The 20,337-nt window shown below is 37.0% G+C and overlaps 1 protein-coding gene across 34 annotated transcripts in view; it reads right to left on the bottom strand.

Annotated features, from left to right (window-relative positions):
* LCOR (ligand dependent nuclear receptor corepressor) overlaps nucleotides 1–20,337 on the bottom strand; it is a 123,680-nt gene that overhangs the window by 92,991 nt on the left and 10,352 nt on the right. The window lies entirely within an intron of this gene.

Genomic DNA, 20,337 nt, shown 5'->3' on the forward strand with positions numbered 1-20,337 from the left:
TCGAGAAAAAATAATGGAGTCTCCCAGGAGAAACTGAATTCCTTGCGTGTGCCTTGCACAGGTTTGGAATCCAAATATACAGTACTTCAGCAGTCTTCAAACATTTTGGTTCCAGGATCACTTTATACTCTTACAAATCACTGAGGACCCTAAAGAGCTTTTTTTTCATGTGGTTATACCTATTGATATTTGCTGTATTTGAAATTAAAACAAATTTTTTAAACCCAAGAACACAAAAGGCATTCCATTATCTATCAGAGTGATGATATAATCATATCCCACAGCTTCTCCACAAGTGAGAGAATGAAGAGTGAATAGGCAACTAACATCTTAGTATTATCACGAAAATAGTTTTGATTTCCTGGACCCCCAGGAGTTCCTAGATCACACTTTGAGAACCACTGCACTATCTGAATTACGTAGGAATCCCCTAACTATAAAATGAACATAAAATCAGGGGCTGGCCCAGCGGCGCAATGGTTAAGTGTGCACATTCTGCTTCGGGGGCCCGGGGTTCGCCAATTCAGATCCCAGGTGTGGACATCACACCACTTGGCAAGCCATGCTGTGGTAGGCATCCCACATATAAAGTAGAGGAAGATGGGCACCGATGTTAGCTCAGGGCCAGTCTTCCTCAGCAAAAAGAGGAGAATTGGCAGCAGATGTTAATTCAGGGTTGATCTTCCTCAAAACAAAAGAACAGAAAATCAGTCCTCTAAGTTACTGGAAAAGCTCTCACAATACGCCCATACAATATCCCTATAGGAAGAAAACAAGCCAGGTCAAGTGCAAGTCCACTCACAATTAAAAAACCGTAAAACTTACGGAAAACAATTTATCAAAAGCGAGAATGCACAGACAAGAAACAGAAGGATTAAAGTCCCAACAACTTAAAATAATATTATAATTTTAAGTTTTTTATAATTATTACAAATGAGGTAAATTATATACTTAGTAAGAATACAGCAGACATTTAAAATATTATATATGATACATATTATAATCATAGTATATATAATATTATTTTATATGTGAGCTATGTATACCACTGTTTAAAAGATTCCACATAGCAATTAACCTTTAAGAAACTACCACTCAAGAGAATGAGAGAACAAGTCACAGACCTGGAGAAAATATTTGCAAAAGACACATCTGATAAATGACTGTTACCTAAAATATACAAAGAACTCCTATAACAACAATAAGAAAATGAACAACTGGATTTAGAAGTGGGCAAAAGACTTGAACAGACACCCCACCAAAGAAGAAATACAGATGGCAGGTTTGCACACGAAAACATGTTCAACATCATATGTTACTAGGGAATTATAAACTAAAATGGGCTACCACTACACAACTATTAGAATGGCCAAAATCCAAAACACTGAGAACACTAAATGCTGGCAAGGATGTGGAGCAACAGGAACTCTCATTCACTGCTGACAGAAATGCAAAACGGTACAGCCACTTCTGGAAGACAGTTTCTTACAAAACTAAACATACTCTTACCATGAGATCTAGCAATTGCATTTGGTATTTACTGAAATGAACTAAAAGCTTATGTCCACACAGAAACCTGCACACACATGTTTACAGCAGCTTTATTCATAATTGCCAAAACTTGGAAGCTACCAAGATGTCCTTCAGGGAGTGAATGGATAAATAAACTGTGGTACATCCAGACAATGGAATATTATTCAGGGCTAAAAAGAAATGAGTATCAAATCACGAAAAGATATGGAGGAAACTTAAATGCATATTGCTAAGCGAAACAAGCCAATCTGAAAAAGCTACATACTATATGATTCCAACTTATTAACATTCTGAAAAAGGCAAACCTATGGACATGGTGAAAAGATCAGTGGTTGCCAGGGATCGGGGGGAGGGAGAGATGAACAGGCAGAGCACAAGAGGAATTTCAGGGCAGTGAAACTACTCTGTATGATACTGCAACGGTGGATACACGTGTCAAAACCCATAGAACGTACACCACCAAGAGTGAACCCTAACGTAAGCTACGGATTTGGGGTGATAATCATGGGTCAATGTAGGTTCATCAATGGTAACAAACATACCACCATGGTGCTAGATGTGGATAGTGAGGAGATTATGCATATACGGGAACTCCCTATTCTTTCCATTAAATTTTGCTGTGAATCTAAAACTGCTGTAAAAAATAAAGTTTATTAATTAAGGAAAAAAGAAAGAAACACCACTTATCAAGTTTTGGTGTTGTATCCAAGAAAAATATACACAGTTTTTTGAAAGGCTATTAAAATATTTCTCTCTTTTCCAACAACATCTCTTTGTGAGGCTGGATTTTCTTCATACACATCAACTAAAATAACATTATGCAACAGTTGAATGAAAAAGAATTCAGCTATCTTTCACTAACCCAGACATTAAAGAAATTTGCAACATGTAAAAACAATGGCCCTTTCCTCACTTAATTTTTTTGTTTTGGAAAATAATTTTCACTAAACTGTTGTTTAACATGAAATAGGTAGATTAATGTTATTTTCAAATAAATTATTAATAGTTTTGAAGAACTCAATAATTTTTAAGGGGACTCAAGACCAAAATGTTTGACAAGTGCTTCTCTAGGGCATCAAAACTCAAATGGAAAGGAAGCTATTGGAAGACAGAAGTCAGTACACCAAATAAAAATAACTAAATTAGTGCTATCCAAAGAAGGAGAGACTACCCTGAGAAATTCTGAATTATCAAACATTGAAATGTGATAACACTTAATGGGTAACAGATTAGATAGTCTTTAAGAGGATATTCTCACTATAAGAATCTATAAAACATCATGGTGCCATGAATACTGGCTAATATTCTCAACTGAAATACCATTGCTTGATATCACAAGAGGAGAGGGGACTTGATATTTGCTACATACCATATTTATAAACAGCATATATAAATATTATCATTTTATATTATATATTAAATATATTGTAATAATAGTAGCTAACAATCATTAAGCTGCATTCTAAAACTTGACATTCATTATTTTATGTAATCTTCACAACAACTGTGATAGGTACTATTACCATTCCTCATTTACAGACTGAGATACTGAGGTCAAACAGCTACAAAAAAAAGAGAAGCTGGAATTCAAATTTAAGTATTCTCCTTAAGGGAGAGTTGGACAAACCTTTTCTGTAAAAGGCCAGATAGTAAATATTTTAGGTGTTGCAGTCAATATATAGTCTCTGTCCCTTGTTTTTTCTTGTGTGTGTGTGTGTGTTTTTTAACAACTCTTCACAAAAAACCATCTTTAGCTCTTGAGTCTTACCAAAAAACGACCACAGCCCAGATAAGCCTTTCTCAACCAGGTTCCCTGAGAGAATTAAGCCCAAATGCCCCACGGCATCCTTGTCTGTAATGAATTTACTTCTCCCCTACGCATCTAGAATGGCATTTGTTTTACATTATCTTTGGGAGAATTGACAGTTACTGAAATAATCGTCTGTGTTCAGTGGTCACCTGCAGTCAACTGATTCACCTGCATTCAATACAAGAAACAAATACCAACCGTTACATCTTATCTGGAAAGATAAGGATTAAATCTTTTTCTTTCAAAAATTGTATTAATAGTTCACTAATGCCAACAAAAAGAAGCAGAATTAAATCATACAGTGTTGTTCTACACTTATGTGAGTCCTCACTGAGAATACTGATAACCTGGGGGCCAGCACCATAGCCACCAAGTGGTTAAGTTCAGGCACTCTGCTTTGGTGGCCTGGGGTTTGCTGGTTTGGATCCTGGGCGTGGACCTATGCACCACTTATCAAGCCATGCTGTGGTGGCACCCCACATAGAAGAACTAGAATGACCTACAACTAGGATATACAACTATGTACTGAGGCTTTGGGGAGGAAAAAGAAAAAAAGGAGATGGGCAACAGATGTTAGCTCAGGGCCAATCCTCCTCACCAAAAAAAAAAAAAAAAAAAAAAAAGAATACTGATAACCCAAAAGAGACGGCCTTCAACTATACTTTCTCAATGCCTGAAGGCCAGCCACCATCATCATCACTGTTTAGAATCTGATTATACCCTCAAGGAAAAACAAATTATATAAAACACTTTGCAAAGGTATACCATTTCAAACTGACAGCTGTAAAGGTCATCAAGATTACCAAAGAGGAATCTGAACTAAAAAGCTAAACTGCCTTTTAGGGCAACGACAGTTTAAGCCAAAGGGAGCAAAACCAATACCTGAATGCAAAAAGGTCAGCCAACACCTTAAGGATTTTCAACATTAACAGTCAAGCAATCGAAGCAACACTAAATAAAAGAACATATGGAGGACCCTGAACACCATCATTCCACAAATCTCAAACCAATATTTCTTGCAACATGTCAGACATGTAAACACAATCATAAAGACCCAGTATTGGCAGATATTTTCCAACTTAGATAATCATTACATTCCAGAAGGTATCACATAAAAACTTGCCTGGGTTAAGAGCACCTTGGAATATAATTTCTAGGACTTTTTTGTATCAGCACTTGCAGCATCATAGGTTTATTTTATTTTATTCACTTTATTTTATATTATGAAAATAACCGTAATTATTATAGCTATGGAAATACCCATTAGCCACAACCTCTATATGCAGATGACTTGAAATAAGCTTCTGAGTCTTTGCTTAAATCCTCACCCTCCATTCATAACTACAATAAAATCATGGGGAATTATAAAAAGGGAAGTAGCACTGCACAGTGGTTTAGAACGTGGACTTTGGAACCAAACTGTGGGTACGAGTCCTAATTCTACCTTTTCTAGTTATGTCACCTTGGGCAAGTTCCCTAACTTCTCAGTGCCTCATCTGCAAAACAGGCATGATAATAATATACTTACCTCATTAGGTTTTTCTGAGGATTAACTAAATTAGTATTTGAAAAAATTAGACAGAACAGTGCCTGGTATAAAGTACTATATACAGATATCTTACATGGAAAAACAAAAAAACCCCACAGAAACACCATCAAGCTGCTGAAGTGAGAACTCACAAAGTTAACGAACAAAGAGAGACTGACAATGAAGGCCTTCTCATAGCAGCTGTCTCATATCCTTGGTTCTCCAAATCCAGCAGCACTATATTTCCGAGTACCTACTATGTGGAAGATAATTTAAAACAATTTTTTATCTTCTTCTCCAAACCTGCTCCACCCACAGTCTCTCCTATCTTGATTAAAGGCAACTCTGCACTTTGAATTGCTTGAACCAAAAACTTTAGAGTCCTCCTTATCTCCTTTCTCTCACTCCCCACATTAATCCATCAGGAAATTATGCCAGATCTACCAATCCTAACCAATCTTCTACCAATATAATATATTCACAGCCCTAACCACTTCTCCTTTCCTTTACTAGTACCCAGAACAACCAACCTTCACCGCTCACCTGGACTAATGCAATAGCTTACAACCTGGTATCTGTGCTAATATTCCTGCTCTCCCTACTCCCAGGCTATTCTCAAGATAGCAGCAGTTAGTTCGTTAAAACTAAGCCAGATCATCACGTCACTCTCCTGCTCAAAAGCCTACAATGCTCTTGATTTTACTCAGGGTAAAAACCAAAGTCCTACTTTTCCACTCAATTTTGCTGTGAACCGTAAACTGCTCTAAAAAAATAAAGTTTTAATTTTTTTTAAAAAAAAGAAAAGAAGCAGGTTTAACTGTCTAAAACGCAGCTCAGCTTTCCTTGAAGGATTAAGTAAACTATGAAACAGACCACTGGAGATATATCCTCCTGTCACGCCAAAGTCCTCACAAGAGCCTATGTATATATTCATGATCTATCTACCCTCTGTTATTTTTCCTCATTAAAGTTAATTTCTTTAGGGTACTGTGTCCTTTTTGTCACCAAATCAAGAGACATATTATGTCTGCCTGTTCTACTTTTGGTGATGCTAACATTGATCAGTGAATTCAGGATACCAACTTGATCCCACCATTATAAAGTTATCTACCACCTTTCACCCAATAGTTTTAGCATACATTAAAAATCTGCCTAGATCCATTATTGTATTATGGGCACAAAATGGTGACTTTTCTAATCCTTTCATTTCTTCTTCCTTTATTAACTGGTATTCTTCAATAAAGAAGAGCTTTCCACTATCAACTATTCAGTTACCTTGAAATACGTTTCGCAGTGAAAGGCAGGAAAAGTGCTTCCTTCTTCTATGCCCAAATTTTCAGAATAATGAGTTGACCCCTTTGAAATCTCCAAAGCTGATCAACAGTTATTTTTGTTTTTTAAAGTATCACTATGGACTTCTGGATTTTTATTTGATATGGTTCCACCTCATAGAGTCATTACTTTTCTTATATTCAAATTTTCCTTCTCAGGCCAGTGGGAGCACCTTTGAGGTGGCCTCTGTGAACTTTTGACACTTCCATCTTTTTTTTTAAAGATTCTTTTTTTTCCCTTTTTCTCCCCAAAGCCTCCCATACATAGTTGTGTATTTTTAGTTGTGGGTCCTTCTAGTTGTGGCATGTGGGATGCTGCCTCAGCATGGCTTGATGAGCAGTGCCTGTCCACACCCAGGATCCGAACCAGCAAAACCCTGGGGCACCGAAGGGCAGCATGCGAATTAACCACTTGGCCAAGGGGCCAACGCCCTGACACTTCAACTTATCTTAACCAACATGATAGGGAAAAGATTTTAACTTGCAGTTTAAATGTCCAATTCCTTGATTATAATTAAGATTGAACAATTTACATGTCTAGGGATCTCTTTAAATTCTTTGTGAAGTGCCTATTCATTTTCTTATCCACTTTCCCAGTGGGCTGTTAATCCTTTTTGCTTTCTTAATCTTATGAGTTCATTTTGGCAGAGGTTACATATTAATAAAAGCTGCAATTCTTTTTCTCTATTTGCTTTTTGATTTCACAGCATTTTTGGTCAGGTAAAATATTTAATTTTTAAATAAAACAATCATTTCCTTTACCAACTCTTGGTTTAGATTATAATTTAAAGGGCTTTTCCACTTTAATATGACAGAAAAAAATTGCCTATGCTGCTTCTAATTCTTTTACGGTTTCTTTCTTTTTTTAATGTTTAAATCTCCGACCCAGCTAGATATAATTAGCTGTTTATAAGTCTGTTTATTTCCAGTAGAATTTGAGATCTTCAAAGGCAGGACTATCTTACTCATTTTGTTACCAGAATAAGTTTCTTGCCTGTGGAGCCCTGTGTTTTCAAACACAGGCTTTGAGGAAGGTGGTGGTGGTCATGAACAGTCATAAATCCTGTTTTCTCTGCTCTTAAACAAGGGCAACTCAGTCCTGAACTGTGCTCACTGCAGCAGAAGGTGTAGCACACTGAGAAAAACCCTGTGTTTGCTTTATGCTAACACTACACGAGCATTGCCCTGGTTGGTATCTCATAACAATTTTAAGAAGTGAGGGGTAGGGTGTGGTGCAGAAAGTGAGTATGGGAATTTAGCTTCCAAGAAGTGATGTCTGAATGGAGTCTCAAAGAACAAGTAGATAATAAACACATAAAAAGAGATTGATGAAGAGTACTCAAGTCATAGAGCACAGAATGTGCAAAGGTATGAAAGTGGGAGTACATTATCTATTTGCAGAATTACAAGCAGTTTATTATGACTACCTAGGCTAGTGCTTGGCATATAGAGTAAGTATTATATAAATGTTAGCTATTATTTATGCTGATTGTTGGGACATGAAGATAAATGTCCCAATAAGCAGTAGGCTAAGAGGCTCCTGGAAAGCCAGTTAAAGTCTAGATTTTAAAGTCTAGAGATACGGAGCCCCTGAAGGATTTTTGACAGGATGATGGCATGTTCTAGAAAAATTACACTGGCAGTGTGGATCAAAGATTGGATGGAATACAGATAGGCAAGAATCATAAAGAATCTTTAACGATGGAGTATGTAGAAGTGACAAAAACTTTTACAAAGTGAGGAAAATCTGCAAACCTCCTGCAAGACCTAAGATGTCAGCATACTGATCTCTACAAAAAGGTACCTGGTGTTGAATAGTTTTATAGCCTGTAAGATATATATGCTTAATAGTAAACATTCCTGTCTTGATCCACCTGTAACACTTTCCATTTTAGTAAAGACTCACATCCAGTAAAGTAAATCATTTTCAACAAAATTCCTTCCGGGTCTTGAAATGCCCCACATTCTCTTTGCCACAAGCAAGAGAGTTTCATGAATGAACAGCTGTTCATGAATGTCTCCCAGTCAATGAAAAGGCTCCTTTTCTAAAGACTCCAAGGATGTAACAAAAGCTAAATTATGGCTGCTGAGGCTGATGGTACCCTGGCCCAGCCTCTCTCAAATTTCTGCAGGCTCAGCAATACTTTTTACTGACACTGCGGCAATGGTGAGCCACACGAGCCCTAACAACAGAGTTCACACCTAACTCCAGCTATGTGGACTATCAGACATGAGATGTGAGTTAGCTACAGATTGTGGGACAACTACTGGAGCTACAGAGCTAGTTTAGGGACAGTTCTCATCTCAGGTGTCTTACTGGTCAGAAGGACTGCTAAGTGGCATGAAACTATGTGGGTCAATTTGGGACTCTACCAAAACTTGCTAGGGAAAAAGAGATGAGCTGAGGACCATGATTTTATCTTGAATTCGATGGACCGGCAGGTACTGGGACTTCTGAAAGTTAATGAACTGGCTTGTTTGTTGTTTTTTATAAGGTCTACTTCCTAAAAGCTGTTGTTCCTCCCTGAATCATTTCATGCTTCAACAATAAACCCAACTACTGTAGCAATCTCCTTAGAAAAGGTCCAAATAAAGACACCTTTTTCTATTCTGATTCCTTAAAAAAAATATTTTGGAAACTAAAAAAGCTCATGTTACAGTAACTCCCCCACAGATATCTATTTCTACATTTATATTTGTTGAAGAGCAGATTAAACATTATGTTTAAGCAAAAGAAGCCAGACACAGAAGAGTACATACTGTATGATTCCTCTTACATGAAATGCTGATGCAGGCAAAACTAATTTATGGTGATAGAAATCAGCTATTGTGGTGGTGGGCAACTGACTGGAAAAGGACATGAGTAACTTTCTAGGAGGCTGGGAATGTTCTCTATTTTGTTTTTGGTAGAGTTCAGACAGGTGTACATATACAACTGTCAAAACTTAAGAACTACACACTTTAATTATATCTCAATAAAAAAGGTGGTTTAAAAAAATCACTCCTATGTGAATAAGGAAAGAAAAGAAGGTAAGAACTAAGAGTGCCTGCCAAAGAATGCCTTCATGCTTCCCCAATGGGAGTGATTATACAGCTGTTCAGGTACAGAAATATTCAGTGCTTGAGTATACTGTCTTTTCTTCCATAACATTTTAATAATAAACTCATCCAGTGCTCCCTTCTCCTCCAATTTTCACATATATCAGTTTCCCTTATTTTAAAAAATAGTCAAAGAACACTTCACAATCAAAATTGAGCCAAGTTAAAACATGTTTAAGTGCCACCAAGTGGTGAAAAAGAAATATAAATATTTATATAAACCAGAATCCTAGGAGGGAAATCAAGGTCTAATTTTTCTTTTTCTGTCTTCTGAAAACATATTCTGATACCCCGTCTGGAAGAATCCTCTCCACCTACCACTCTTCTCCTCTTACTTTCCCTGCTGTTTCCCCTTACTCTTATTCACCTTTTACCTCTCAAAGAAAATTTATCTTCTTAGAAATTCTTCTGAAATTCTATTACTCCAGTCCACCCACCTACCCAAACACAATTACACACACACAGAGAACAACGTCTCCTTTCAGAGCTCTTATCTCATGTTCTTAACAGGTTCCTCATGTGATTAACGTCCCTATTTCTCCCATTAGACTTTAAGTGCCACGTGAGCAGGAACAGACTGCTATGCTATGCATATCACTGTATCCCTGCATCTAGCATAGTTCTTAGTAACTAGCATAGATGCTCATAGAACATTTGGCTTAATGAATAAATTAAAAATGCAATTCAACCAAACCATCTAAACAAAGGCTGTCCCCAAAGCAGAGGTTGTCCTTGCTTGAGAAATCCATTATAAGTCAATATGCTTTATTTGACAGAGTATATTTGGATCAGTATCTATGAGTCACTGAGTATCTACTTCCTTGTCAACTTGGCTCTCAGAATGTAAGACTGTCCTCTGACTCATTAGCTTCTACCCTTATTCTGCCTGTTGTTACTATCTTAACCGGGCACATTTATTCTTATTATCTTTAATCTCTGTTGTGTATTTTACTCTCTGCTTCTCCTGTAGTTTGTGAGATATCAGATTTTAAGAAATTAAACAGTAATGTTTGTAAACTACTGCCAAGACAATATTTAATGGCATCAATAGCTATAGAAAACTGCTTAGGGAAGGGGGTTTCAGTTCAGAAAGCAAGAAAAGTGACATTACTACTAAAAGACTCAAAACAGTTCTCCCAACATTTCAGTAAACAGAATACTGACTGGCATAGTATCGAGTGCCAAAAAGAACAGATACAATAGGCAAGTTAAAGACAAAAAATAACATCATGAAAGAACAGCTCTAGCATTTTGTAGAACACACTAAATGAAAGCAAAAACGTTTATATAAATCAACCTATACCAACTAAAGACTCTACTTTGGCAAACACCTACACTGAACACAGACCAGGCCTTTGGGTAAAATTTGAACAATTTTCTACAATCCTCTGAAGCAGTTTAAAGAGACTTCATAACACCAATCTATGCTTTCGTGAAAAACGCATGCTCAGAAAAACCTGGATAACTATGCCGTGCCAATCACATACTGCAGACCTCCTAAAGCAGTAACAAAGCAAAAATTCATGAGTTGGAGGAAAAGGATCCAGAAGTCTTTTTTCTAATAACAATCATCTCCTCCCTCTCCTGCCCTATTAAAACATTATTATTACTTTCACCACTGGCAATGTATTATAATCATCCTTGCAGGAAGTCAATTCAAGATCAAATGTAATCAGAAATGTCCTTAAAAAAAAGAGGCTCAACCTCATTCATCAAGGAAATGCTAATGAAAACTATACTGAGAATATTTTTTAATCTACCACATTTGCAAAAATCCACAAGTCAGACACAATATGATATTGGTAAGGCTGTAGGGATACACTCTCCTAACGGGTGCTCTCCTATAATGAAGGAGGGACTACAAAATTGTATCACCCATTTGGGCAATTTGGCAATATCTAGCAAAATTACAAAAACACTTTACCCTTTAAACTCAGCAATATCATTTCTGGGAATGTATCCTACAGATATCAATACACATAGAAAATAACTTATGTACAATATTATTCACTGCAGTATGCTTAGTGATAAGTGAAGTGACAACAACTCAGATGTTCAATAATCACTTAAATATATTATGGTACATCCAAACAATGGAACACAATGCAGCTATGAAAAAGAATGGGCATGCTCTCTATGCAATGATATGGAATGATAGCTAAGATATATTAAGTGAAAAAAGCAAGGTACAGAACAAGCAAGGCTGTACGTAATAAAAGGGGAAAAGTAAGAAAAAATTTATTTTTTTATTTTTATAAAGAAACACTCAAAGAATACATAATGAAATTGGTGACAGGAGAAAAGGAAAACTAGAATAGATGGGGCATGGGTGGAAGCAAGACTTCTCATTGCATAAAAAGAAATTTTGAGTTTTGGATTGAGAAAATATTACTAAACTTAAAAAAAGAGGTAACTGTCAAAACAACTTACAATGAAAATTAATTGTAGTAATTTGAGATAGGACATTTTCTTTGCTTATTGCTCCTATTTCATTTCAGTGAATACGGGGCAGACGGGGGGGTGTGAGGCAGAGAGGGAGTATACTTTTTTTTTTTTAGGAAGATTAGCCCTGAGCTAACATCAGCTGCCAATCCTCTTTTTGCTGAGGAAGACTGGCCCTGAGATCACATTCGTGCCCATCTTCCTCTACTTTATATGTGGGACACCTATCACAGTATGGCTTGCCAAGCAGTGCCATGTCCGCACATGGGATCTGAACCGGCGAACCCCAGGCTGCCAAAGCTGGCTAATCCCAGGTTGCCAAAGCAGAACTTAACACTGCACCACCGGGCCGGCCTGGGGAGTATTTATTTTTAAAAGTGCCTTCACAAGTCCCTAAACTATTTTTCCAACTAAGTCTTAAATTCCTTAAAAATGAATTTTCATACATACCACCAAGCTTTTTTTTTAACTTCAAATTATGTTTAAGGCTTTTGTACATACTACAGATCTCTTTTTTAAAGCCTATCACAGGGAATTAATTTATTCCAGGAAAATAGAGTTCTGGAAAAACAGAAGTAGAAGTAGAGAGGATCATCTGGCTGACCAAATCATACCACAAAGGTTTTGAGTAAGAAATACAGCAGTTACAGAAAACATCCACTTCCTATAAATTACAAACTAGAAGGATATTCATAAGATCATTTTTTCAAAGTTTAACCACACCTTGAAGGTATTATCCGACCCTCTTAGTTCGCAGAAAATGAATGAGAGCTCAGACACACTGTTTAAGCTACTCTTAAATTTTTGCTTAGTCTCACCAAAATACTGATTGTTCCCACCTTCATAGCCACTTGCCCTAGACATACTCTTTCTTTTATATTCATGCTATTACAACATATTTACTCTGGGTGTTTCATTTTATTTCTACTACTGGTTATAACAGGGCATTGAGCTATTTGGGAGTCAAATGCATTGAGAAATAATGTATAGTTGTTCATCAACAAGATGATGGCTTCAACCAAACTATAACTATACACTCTGTAAAATGCAGAGTCCAAGAAATACAATCAATCACAAGATATCTGTCACATTATTATGGTTAGGAGGAAATTTTAACCAAATATTACGTATTTTTAAATGCCAAACCCATAAATTCCAAAGGTATCCCAAATCCCCAGAAAATCCATTTAAAATGTAAAGATATTCATTGGGAAAACTTATGGTCAGTATTTTAAGAGGATGGACTGAATAAAATAAATTTTCTATGTACCAGATATGTTTTTATTAGTTTTCTAGAGCTGCTAACATATTACCACAAACTAGGTGGCTTAAAACAACAGAAATATATTCTCTCACAGTTCTGGAGACTAGAAGGCAGCAATCAAGGCATTGCCAGGTCCCTGCTTCCCTCCAAAGGCTCTAGGGAAGAATCCTTCCTTGCCTCTTTGCAGCTTCTGGTGGTTGCCAGCAATCCTTGGTGTTCCTTGGCTTGTGGCAGTATAACTCCAGTCTCTGCCTCTGTCTTCTGCCTTCACATGGCCGTCTTCCCTGCCGCTATCCAAATTTCCCTCTTCCTATAAGGACGCCCAGTGATTGGATGAGGGCCCACCCTAATCTAATACGACCTCATCTTAATTTGATTACAACTGAAAGACCCTATTTCCAAATAAAGTCATATTCACAGATACCGGGGGCTAGGACTTCAACATACCTTTCTGGGGTACACAATTCAATTCATAACATGCTCCAAATCAGTCAATTTATTCAAAAGTAGACCTAGATTCATACATGGAATATTCATAGATTTTTGCCTAACCAGCATCCATTTCCCTTTCTTAGGTAATAGCATCCAATTTTCTTTTGAAGAGCCAATCTGCTGCTCCTTCAAACCACAAGGGAGGGCTGGTCTTAAGCCTCTCTCCAAAACCATGCACCTGTCCCTGATCAAGTCAGAAAAATCACACTCCACTGGCCTCAGTGATTGGTTCAGAGAAAGGCCACATGACCCAAGACTGACCAATGAGTCCTTCCATCCACCCAATTTGGCTTGTGCTATACAAAAAGAGACGGATGGACTTTAAGAATTATACAGGTCTAGAGCTACCAGTGATCATCTTTACCATCATACCTGCCAAAGAAGGAAACCAAAAGAGGAAAAGAATGCTTAGAGATGGAGATAAGGAGACATTCCTGACGACATCAAACTTCTGGATCCAGTTATGTCAGAATCTAGCTTTAGCTTTATTCTGTGAACTTCCCAGTTCATAAACCTACGAAATCGTCTTTTGATTTAAATTAATCTGAACCGGGTTTCTGAACCTGCAATAGAAAAAGTCCTGATAGATACAGGGGGAACACTGCAAAGTGCCAAATGATGGAAAACAGGGCCTTACTTTTTTTCAGTTATTTTCTTAAACTTGGCAAAGACACAGGAAGAGCCAGTAGAAAAGGAATAGGTTATATCCATGTCCATTCCCTGTCTACCAGGCCAACTGCCAAGAAGGGTTTTAGAATCTAAAAGTTACAAACAAATTCATTCATGTTTGTTAAATTAGTATGGATCTGTGAGTTCCTGGGAGCAAATTATGAACAATATAAGGAACTCTGAGTTACAAAAACCTAAGTATTAATACCTAAAAATAAAGCATTCATAAAATCTTTTCCTCCTCAATGACATTCCACATCACCACCATCCCTAAAGCAGTAACAGTCCTAGATAGACATCACTACAAGCTGGCTAGACTGGTGACAAAGTCATAATGAAATGTCTTTCTTGCCATATCACCACTGTGAGGACATTCAGACAGCCTCGCCCTTAAATATGGCTATCACTGTTCATGGTTCATTTGTCTCTATCTTAAGCAAACTGTGTCACACACATAGTATGTCAATATAAACGTCCCTAGACTTCTGGAGAGAACACCAACATTTTATACTCATATAAAATCTAAACGCTCTTCCTTCTCCATTTGCTGCCCACCTTCAAATTTTACCCATTTGGTTCTGGAAAATTCCAGCCTATTCCTATACCTTTGGCTGATATTTCAGAAACCTCAAAGTAATAACACACATTCTGGACAGGAAAAGATTACATTTTGAAGTGAAACAAGACAAAATAAAGAAATAATGTTTTGCTTGTCAAAGGTCACGTTTTACTTGTGTCTCCACACATGCACAGAAAACTAGTCCTTAGTACCTTTAATACAGTGGCTCTCAAAGGGGCAACTCCTCTCACCCAACATTCCTTAAAAATCACTGTGTTAAAAACCATTAAGGGAACCACAAATTGTGTCCAAAATATCTATCTCTCTTCCTCATATTTTGTTTTTCCTTAAATAACCTGAGTCACCATAAATAGAATACTGTTACTCAATTTCAGTCACTATTTTGTAAGATTTCAAAGTACTATTTTCCACCTTTCCACAAATATTTACTGAGCATCTATTGTGTGCCAGTCACTTTGTCAAATACTTAAAATACAAAGAAAAACACGTCATGTTCACTGGCTTCAAGGGTCTTGCAAACTAGAAGAGGCAGAATTGGAAAACGGGAAGGTGGTAAATAAAGTAGTATAATAATGATTGCACATTAGAAAAAGTGACCTGTATTTTGTGGTTAGAGGACTTGAGGAATTTGAGAGTATGGACTGGGCAAGATATACAGAGAGAGCTGAGACTGAAGAAGTAGGCTAGAATCAGCTATCTTGGAGGGTCTTTCATGATGGTTAAAGTAACCTTATTATATCTGCCTGTGGTTTTCAAACTTGAGTGTGTATAAGACTCACTTGAGATATTTGTTAAAAATACAGATTCCCATGTCCCACCAAAGAAGATTCAGATTCAGCAGATCTGGAGTAGGACCCCAAATTTTCAATTTTTATAAATATCTCAGTGGTTCTGTTCAGGTGGTCAATACTTTGAAACAACGCTTTAGGTAGGTATTTTTCTCAAGTTTTCCAAGAAGTCCTAGGGGTGAGACGTAGAATGCTGGGGGAAATGCACTTTCAACAGCCCCAAGTTTCACTGTTCTGTAGGTGACAAGCTCATCATCTTGTGTTCTTGGTCAGATACTGCATTTTACCACAGTGGCTCTCTTTTAGTCCCTGTGCATTCCTGCTTAGAGAAGAATTCCCAGTGTCGAGAGTCCAGGTGAGTCTGGACACCATAAATTTGTCGTAGCATCAATCCACACAGCTGTTTTTCTGTCTATAAACTCAATATAAAATCAAAATAATACTTAGTATGGTTATTATGAAAATTAAATTACATGTGATAATAGATGTAAAACATGTAGGGATAATGGCACACTGGAATTCAAGATTTCAACATTTCCAGGTAACAAAAAGTTACAGGGAGGGGATGGCACTGGGAATGGATGTTTGTCTATAATACATGTCAATAATATACTACTTAAACTCTTCCCTTTACTTAAATCATGGTTGTCGATTGACCTGGTATCATAACCAACAATTATAACACTGTTTCTTGGTTTAAAATGTCTTGTGAAATAGAAATAACCAAAAAAATAAACTTTAACACCTAAATGGGCACTATATATACATATTAATATTGTACCTGGTACTTAAGAAGGTGACTGAAGAATTCACCAAGCAAGAATGAAAGAAGAGAATGCCTTGTAGTGGTGAATCTACTTTCTCAACTTACTAAATTCAGTAGATCCTCCCATGCTATACCCTTCTAAGTTCCTTTCTGGTACAGTATTATCCCAGTCAAATCATCCCTCCCCATTTGCATAAGGCCAGAGAATGTCTTTTACATTGTTTGCCTATAGCAAGCTATTCATTTTCTGTTCCCTTTACAGAGGTGTAACTTTTCTAGAACTTACAAACAGTGTTAGTCAGGACTTCGGTTGCAAGTGATAAAAATCCAACCTAAATGGGCCTGAACAAAAAAGGACAGTTATTGGCTCAAATGGGCTTTTTAGATCTCCCTTCCGGTACAGGTGGATCCAAGTGCATAGTAATATTTCTCTCCCCATCCAGCACTCTGTTTATCTCACACACAGGCACACAGCTTCACTCACAGGCAAGCTCTCCCCAAAATGGTAACTACTTCCTGCAAATGGGCTACTAGCTTAGCTAGCCCAGAGAAAAAGATCTCTTTCTCAAGAACTCCATCAGTCAGTCTCAAAGCTGACCCCTGAACCACCCACTCATTGTGACCAACAACCAGGCATCAGTCACAGGAGTAAGTCAGCTTCATCCACACCATATGGAACTCAAGAATGCTAGGAAAAGTGGCTGCCTAAAGGGAAATCAAGGTGCTACTACCAAAAGATGAGGGCAAAGATTCTGAGACGGCAAAAACAGGATATGGAGTACAGAAGACATAATAAAACACACACATGCTTCTTACCAAAAATAAGGGAGAAAAAACTTAGGGGAAAAACTAAAAATACAGTTTACATGATCACATTCATGTGAAAGCATATGTGCTCTGAAGCCAGACAGTCCTAGATTCAAACCACCAGTTCCATCACATTTGTGAATTATTTAATCATTACCACTCTCTGTTCCTTCAGAGTAATAAGAAAAAAAAAAGGGGATATCACACTCTTTGCAGGTTGACTATACAGATTAAATGAGAAATGTAACTGCTAAGCACTTATTGTGTGCTTGACCAGTATCTACTGTCATGAATATTTACATGAAGAAATGAAAACTGATGTTTTCTAAGGTAGATTGCAAAGGGCCCCAATTCTTCATCCCTCCATACATCCAGGCCCTTTGCCACGTAACTTTATAACGCCCTCCCCACCATGACTCTGGGTTCAATCACACGATAAGATTTAACCAATGCGATAATAGCAAGAGTGAACAGACAAGCAGAGGCTTGAAAAAGTTCTTCCTTATTCTGCTTCCTTTGTGCACTTCTGCCATTCCATGAAAACAGGCCCAAGGTATCCTGCTGAGGGCTGAGAAGGGTGTAACAGAGCCTAGTAACTGCAGTCATCTCAGCTTAGGTCAACCTACGCAGCCAGCTCATCCTCAGACATGGAGCAAGCCCAGCTAAGATTAGCAGAGCTGCCTAGCCAACACACAGCTGGCTAAATGAGCAAACCCAGCCCAGATCAGCTGAACCCCAAACTTGTGAACAAAATAAATGCCTCTAGTTATGCTACTAAGGTATTGTGATTGTTTGATATGCAGCATGAATGCAGCAATGAACAATTGAAACACCATCTTATAGTGGTAGGTCAATAAAAATATTTTTTATACTTTCTCTTATGATGTTAAAAGGCAACTTGACAATATAAACAAAATAAGTTTATTCTTATTACCATTACAAATTTACTATCCAAGCATACTTTTAAACTGTTAAAAATGGAAGCAGCAATGCTTAACTTCAAGAGAGGTTGCATCTCTCACATTTTTTTAAATTCATAAATACATAAAAGCCAGGGGCCAGCCCGGTGGCGCAGCGGTTAAGTGCGTTCATTCTGCTTCGGCGGCCCAGGGTCCGCCAGTTCGGATCCCGGGTATGGGCTTGGCACCACTTGGCACACCATGCTGTGGTAGGCGTCCCACATATAAAGTAGAGGAAGATGGGCATGGATGTTAGCTCAGGGCCAGTCTTCCTCAGCAAAAAGAGGAGGACTGGCAGCAGTTAGCTCAGGACTAATCTTCCTCAAAAAAAAAAAAAAAAGACAAAAGCCAGAAGAGACAAACTATTTGCATTGTATCAAAATAAAATTGTTTTATGGACTTAAGATAAACACTGATGAAAACAGAGCAAAAAAATTCACTAAAAATTTAAAAGATTTCATTGACTATATTTCATTATGGAACTCTGTCTAGTTAATTTCATTTTCTTAACTATGACCACTACTGTTTCTACTTCACAAGTCATTCTTATCTCCATGAACTTCTGAAGATGTTTGTTTCCCCAGACTAACATACATATATGCATTTACTTAAAAAATTAATTCAGTTTACTTATTAATTTGATATATTTTCAAACATATATCGACTTATTTTACATATACAAAAAGAGAAAAAGAAATACAGTCACATGTTGCTCTTAATGATGGCGAACACATTCTGAGGAATATGTGGTTACGCGATTTAGTCATTGTGTGAACATCACAGAGTGTACGTGCACAAATACAGATGGTATAGCCTACTACACATCTAGGCTATTTGGTTCTAATCTTAAGGGACCACCATGGTATATGTGGTCTCTATTGTTAATTGAAATGTCATTATGCAGCAAATGACAGTATAAAGAAAAGATGGCGATATACTGAATAGGGAGGAAAGATGAATGAAAAGCTGTATCAGGCAAGAGCAAGTTACTCATTCCTCAAAGAACATTCCTGGCAGAATACTAGGGTGCATTATTGGACCAAACAGAAGATGCTCTATTTTCTGCCATCTGAAAGCAACATCCTTTCAGCATTAAGTTTTAAAATGTGCTGCTTATTTCATAATCCAAATATAATGGCAAGAGTATCATTACTATCTTGCTTATACTTCTGCTCTTTCTTGAGTCAAAGAAACCAGACCTTACCAGCAGCATGATTCGACAACAAAGTCTTCCTGTTTCTTAATGAAGCCTGTTTTCTTTACCTTTTTTTTCCACTTGTAACTGGATATAAATATTCATATTCCTCAAAACAGTTCATTTCATCTTGATTACTTGTTACAGAATATCTGACAAAATATGGATTGGCTGACTAAGGTACAGTATTATTAAAGGTAATTTTACCTAAACATCTTCATATAGTTTTAAGGAAATTTCTATCAAGTAATGTCTGAGGTAATACATAAACATTTATTAATCACTCCATAAGAACAAATCTTCCACTTTTTCCAAAACAAAGTTGAAGGCCTCAGGAAAAGGAAAAAAAGGCAAAAGTTTTCTGGGTCATCAACACATCTGGTCCCTTGTCATTGAGACAATGTCAGTTTATTTTTCACCAATGTAACTATATTAGAATATTAGAATACTCTTCTCCATTAATTTACATTGTTTGCTTTTAAAAGATCAAAATCTCTGGATAATTCAATCTTTTTAATAGTTTAACTGTCTTGACCAAAACAACTCATTCAGATTGGACTGTCACCTATGTGGCCACTTTTTTAAGAAAAATTAAGTCCCATACAGATTTACAGCCCTGATAACTCCTACCTAAAGCCTCTCACCTAATGTGGAAAGTTCTAGTTTCTCTTCTCTCTCTTTCCCCCATTTATGAATTTACCCTTGCCTTTCACCAATAAAATGTACTAATCTTTGATTTGGATATGTTATATAAAATTAAACAGAAGTTCTTTGCCTAAGGAAAAGGGAGCCAAAGGGAATGTTATCTTTTAGATAAGATTGTACATTGGTGCTCTTAAGCCATGGATCTTGAACCTGTTTTCAGTAGATATATGTGGATTTCTGACTCTCTGTATATGTCTATTTTAACATGACAAATCTATTTTAACACATACTCCTCAGCGAAAAGCTATGCATAGTAAATATATACACAAATAAAAATTGGTTGTACAAGATTCACATGGAAAATAGCTTTATCATACCTGTTTTCCTTTTAAAAATTCAATACAGCAAAATTCCAGTACCTCTCAAAAA

Source organism: Equus caballus, chromosome 1 (genome assembly GCF_041296265.1).
Source record: "Equus caballus isolate H_3958 breed thoroughbred chromosome 1, TB-T2T, whole genome shotgun sequence".
Taxonomy (NCBI): Eukaryota; Metazoa; Chordata; class Mammalia; order Perissodactyla; family Equidae; genus Equus; species Equus caballus.